Here is a 6,020-nt window from a genome sequence, read left to right as displayed (position 1 = left end):
CATATCCTATTCACTTGGAATCGAGTGATCGAATAAGCAATCCCACAAAAAATTCAACTAGTTCATCCAAATTTAATGGTTCTCGAGTTCGATCGCCGAGTTTTAAGACTATGTTTAACATGTCAAGTTTTGTTGGGCTTGTAACCTGAGTGATAGTTGCTAAACGTATTTTAATTTGTGGATCTTTTGAATGAGATCGTTCATGGATCCTTATGGGCTTTCCTGGGCCAAGTTGCTGTTCGGAAAAAGAAAAGGCCCAATAAATATCTGGACTTTTAAAGGCTTCAATAATTGAGTGGTTAAAATAAGAAATATAAGTATATACAAAGGACTCAATATACGCTGTCCTTGGCAACAGGTGATGTTTCCTATTTAACAATTATAACACTGCATGAGACATGATGCATATGTTTCCTATTTAATGGATGGATGCCCATGAACACTGTTCAACATGGTGACATTTGTCTTAGCCTCCTGAGATGGGAGCAACGTGACTCAAGCTTTTGTCCATGCATAAAACTCTGCTTTGTTCTGACATACTTTTGAAGTCTTCAGAATTACTTTGTCATAGTTAAGATCCTTGAATGTGGATTCTCATAATTATGAACCCATGACTCTGTTTGAAGTTGATATTATTGACTTAGTTTGGCCCTTAAATAGGAGTATCTTAGCTGGAGGATTCATAATCCTTGAGGTCACTTAGCTCAACCCGACCTACTTCTATATGAAAGCATCTAAAAACATATATATTTTTCTCTCGTGTATCATAACCTTCTTGAAGGTCTTGTGGATGGAACTAGAGGTTGTGCCATGTGGTTTGCATGATATTTTATTTTCAATTTTTTTTTTGGAGATTTCTCTGCTTTATCAAAAAAAAAAAAGAAAAAAGATCGATACTTGACTCCTATATTTTTATTTGCTATAAAGCCATAGATATATGACTATCAATTTTAATATTTATTTTTGGCTAAAAATTTGAAATTGGACATCATTTTTAGCTATGAATGGCTGGAAATATGTGCTTGCTGGGTCAGTTGTTCCAATGCCTAATGTACTTGATTCTTTTGAAAAACTAAGATAAATTTGAGTGTGCACCAACAAGCCTGCCTTGTTTTGTGATGAGTCCTTTTTGCCTAAAGTTCCATACTGTAAAAATTCACCACATTATCATAAGGATTGTCATTATATTGACAGAAGACACAACAATTTACTCCACCAGTCCATGGAGTCAGCTTGGCTCATAGTTAGATTCACTTCCTGCCCTCTTTTTAACAAGTTTAGGATGATAATAATGACACCATGATGGAGATAATGCAGAAATTGATTCCAACATGATCTAGAATTGATGCTTGATCTTGTGGCCAAGTGGGAGCAGCTGGATAGGAAAGGCACATTGCATGCAAACATGAGAAAAATTAGAGAGGAGGAATCCAACTTCAGGGAATTATAGACAACCATAGCTTTATGCTTGAGCTTTCATTATGTGATCCATAAAATTTATTACAATAAAATATGACTGGAGTATTGGTCCTTGTGAACAAGCATGGGCTAATATAAATCATGCATGATGTGGGTATTGGAAACATTTTGTAGTCATGAACATCCATGATATGCAACTTTTGTCATCCAACTAAGAGGAAAAAGTTCTCAAAGAGTAACATGAATTATAGAAGTTGTTTTGTTGAGTGGATGTCTGGCCAGGACACCACCTCCCAAGACCCTTTCAGTACCACGCGATGCAGCAGGAAGAAAGAAGAAACAAAACAGAAGGAAAAACAATCAAAATACGTGGATCAGCCACAAAAGGGCTCGCCTCCACGGGGCATGCAAACTTCACTATGAAAAGAAAATTTTACAAGAGGAGACCTCACCCTCAACCCTTGTACACCCAATTCTCTCTCACATGAAGTTCCCCTCACAAAGCTCTCTCTCTCTTGGAGACCCCCCTGAACCCCTGAAGAGCCTGGCGACCGCTGTCCAGGAGCCTCCTGCTCCTTCTCTCACAGCGCCCTCGCCTCTCTCTCTCTCCACGGTTCGTACGGCGGCGAGAAACCGAAAACCCATCCCCACCTCTGTTACGTTCTCAGGCTTTTTAAAGCCTTAAACATAAGTTAGAGAGTGATTAGGAATCCTTAATCAAGCCAAATCACGTCCCAAACCGTCCGATCAAGACCGGAAGCCTCCTCAGCCCTTCGATCGCGCTCCGGTCCACGGAATAGGGCCGTGGACCACGAGAATCGAGTGGGAAACGTCCACGCGGTCCACAGGCCGCGCCGTGGACCACCCGGTCCACGGTGGACCGGGGATGGGCCAGCAGGCTGCTGGGTCGCGCGTCCCGCACGGGCCTGGGCCTGGGTCGCGCGTCCCGCGCGGGCCTGGGCCTGGGACGCGCGTCCCGCGCGGGCCTGGGTCCCGCGTCCCGCCCGGGCCTGGGTCCCGCGTCCCACGCGGGCCAGCGGGCCTGGGACGCGCGTCCCGCGCACCGCCGCCTGCGGCCGCGCCGCTGCCGCCCGCCGCCGGTCGCCGGCGGTCCTCCACCGCCTCGGTTTTCGTGCCATCTTCGAAAGCTCGTATCTTCTCCATCTGAGCTCCGATTCAGGTGATCTTGGTCTCGTTGGACTCCGTTTTTCGCCGCGAACCTCACTGTGGGCTCAATGTGGGCTGAATCTCGAGGCGTCAAATCCTAACAATCTCCACCTCGACTCGATATTCGGCCTCCTCCAAACTCCGAGAGCTTCTGGATCTCCTCGCCCCCATGCCCTGGGGCAATCGCCTGCTGATCATGGATGGGCAAACATGGGAGTCGAGCCAGGCTGCTCGATCCCATCTCCGTCGTATGCTGTGCTCCTCCTGACCTGAGACCTGCTCGGGGCATCATCCTGCGGCAATAGGAATCTTACCTTGCGACGTCGCCTCTCGTCCTCCCGAGTCTCCTGTCTCGTGCCCGATCCGCCTCCTGGAGCTCCACCTCGCTCTGGGCTCCACCTGGCTCCCGATGCTCCACCTCGCACTGGGCTCCCTGCCAGGTAATAATGTCCTCTGCTCCCCTTCTTCCCCTCCAGCACAATCCTATCGCCGCGGAGCACCCTCAGGATTCCTCCACCAGCTACCGTCCTGTAGCCTCTCGAATCCAGTCTGCTAAGTGAGATAAGATTCCGCCTGAAATCGGGTATGTATCGGACCTCCCCCAATCTCCTCACTGCACCGTCATGTGTCCTCCAGCTGACCGTCCCAATGCCTCTGATCGCACAGCTCGATCCATTCGGCAGATATACAGTGCTCTCACTGTTCTCCAGGGAGTCAAACTGCTCCTCTCTGCAACACACATGATAGGGGCATGCAGAATCTAATATCCACTGCTGGGAAGAAGTAGATACCTCGTCAGATATCTCTAGGACATCTCCATCTGAATCACTGCCGGCCGTCGCTACAGCAGCCACCGTCCGATTTTTCAGTTGGGGGCAATCTCTGGCTAGATGCCCCAACTCCTCACACCGGTAACACCTGGTTTTGCTCAAGTCCCTCCTGGACTTAGACCGCCCTCGATGCGATCTCCTGTCGCTCCGTCTACCGCCTCCTGCACCTCCAGAAGCCACCAAAGCTGAGCTATCGCCACCTGAGCTCGAAGCTGGGTTCTCCCTCCTGAGAACCTCGTTCTGGAGTATCGCCGCGGTGACCTCGTCCATCTTGATAGTGCTCTTCCCCACTAGAAGAGCAGTCACCAAGGACTCGTACGAAGAAGGAAGCGACGCCAGCAAAACCAGCGCCCTGGTCTTCTCCTCAACGTTCTCGCCAACGCTGAGAAGGTCGGTGAGGATCTTCTGGAAGTGGCTCAGATGCTCCTGCACGCTCTGTCCCTCAGTCATCCGCAGTTGGTAAAACTGCCTCCAGAGGAAAAGTGTGTTGGTGAGAGACTTTGCCATGTACAACTCCTCGAGCTTCGACCACAGCACCGTCGGGGAAGTCTCGCTCAGCACATGGATCACCACCTCATCCGCCAGGTACATGCGGATGGTACTCACCGCCTGCATCTGTAGCCGTTTCCAATCCCGCACCTCCATGGTGGTCGGTTTCTCATCGCACAAGAGAGCTTCGATCAACCCCTGTTGGATGAGCACGTCCTTCACCCTTGCCTGCCACAAGGAGAAATTGCTCTTACCATCAAACTTGTTGATCTCCATCCTGATTGTTCCTGTTTTCTCCATCTTCAGTCTTGCTCACCACCACTGCAATCTGCGTCCTTGTACCGCCTTGCTCTGATACCACTTGTTGAGTGGATGTCTGGCCAGGACACCACCTCCCAAGACCCTTTCAGTACCACGCGATGCAGCAGGAAGAAAGAAGAAACAAAACAGAAGGAAAAACAATCAAAATACGTGGATCAGCCACAAAAGGGCTCGCCTCCACGGGGCATGCAAACTTCACTATGAAAAGAAAATTTTACAAGAGGAGACCTCACCCTCAACCCTTGTACACCCAATTCTCTCTCACATGAAGTTCCCCTCACAAAGCTCTCTCTCTCTTGGAGACCCCCCTGAACCCCTGAAGAGCCTGGCGACCGCTGTCCAGGAGCCTCCTGCTCCTTCTCTCACAGCGCCCTCGCCTCTCTCTCTCTCCACGGTTCGTACGGCGGCGAGAAACCGAAAACCCATCCCCACCTCTGTTACGTTCTCAGGCTTTTTAAAGCCTTAAACATAAGTTAGAGAGTGATTAGGAATCCTTAATCAAGCCAAATCACGTCCCAAACCGTCCGATCAAGACCGGAAGCCTCCTCAGCCCTTCGATCGCGCTCCGGTCCACGGAATAGGGCCGTGGACCACGAGAATCGAGTGGGAAACGTCCACGCGGTCCACAGGCCGCGCCGTGGACCACCCGGTCCACGGTGGACCGGGGATGGGCCAGCAGGCTGCTGGGTCGCGCGTCCCGCACGGGCCTGGGCCTGGGTCGCGCGTCCCGCGCGGGCCTGGGCCTGGGACGCGCGTCCCGCGCGGGCCTGGGTCCCGCGTCCCGCCCGGGCCTGGGTCCCGCGTCCCACGCGGGCCAGCGGGCCTGGGACGCGCGTCCCGCGCACCGCCGCCTGCGGCCGCGCCGCTGCCGCCCGCCGCCGGTCGCCGGCGGTCCTCCACCGCCTCGGTTTTCGTGCCATCTTCGAAAGCTCGTATCTTCTCCATCTGAGCTCCGATTCAGGTGATCTTGGTCTCGTTGGACTCCGTTTTTCACCGCGAACCTCACTGTGGGCTCAATGTGGGCTGAATCTCGAGGCGTCAAATCCTAACATGTTTTATGCTTTGCTTGACCATAAAAAACTAGCCAAGATATCATCATTTGGAAACGATGAAGACCATTTTTTTTCATGTACAAAGAATGTAAGACTAAATACATGTTTGCACGAGTCTTCACATTTTGCATGATAGATTTTTGTGCGACAAACTATGTTCATTCGTCTGAGAAGATGAGAGAGAATATATTCTCTTATCATTCGAGACTAATTGTCTGGTGAACTTAGTATGTCCTGTAATCAATAAAAAATTTTGAAACACTCTGCTTATAAGAATTTCCTGCAATTAAGGTGATAGGGTGTATGAGAGCTCCGGGATTGGATTACTGTAACTTTTGATGGAAATACCAATTGTCCATGGTCACCATCAGAAAAGGAGATGAAGGAAAATAAAAACACACTCTGTAAAGGCCCGGCCCACAATTACGGCCGTTCCAGGCTGACAAGCCCTTACCCCAATACTTACGAAGCCAGCCCACGTCCAATTTATTTACTCATCCAATGGTTGTGAATTAATCTCATGGTGGACGGACGGTTGCAATGACTCCATCACGAACTAATCGGGAGCACAACCGCAAAACCCTAAATAACCCAAAGCGAAAAATACTTAGCGGCCCAAGCTCCCTCGCCACATGTCACTTACTTCCTACCTGATCCACCGAATTGGGTCGATTATCTGATGCCGTACAGCATAAAAAATCGTTTTGGTACCCTTTCTGGGCCCCGTAGCGTTACTATCCCG

The sequence above is a fragment of the Elaeis guineensis genome, chromosome 9, assembly GCF_000442705.2.
Source record: "Elaeis guineensis isolate ETL-2024a chromosome 9, EG11, whole genome shotgun sequence".
NCBI lineage: Eukaryota > Viridiplantae > Streptophyta > Magnoliopsida > Arecales > Arecaceae > Elaeis > Elaeis guineensis.
This window is presented reverse-complemented; position numbering follows the sequence as displayed.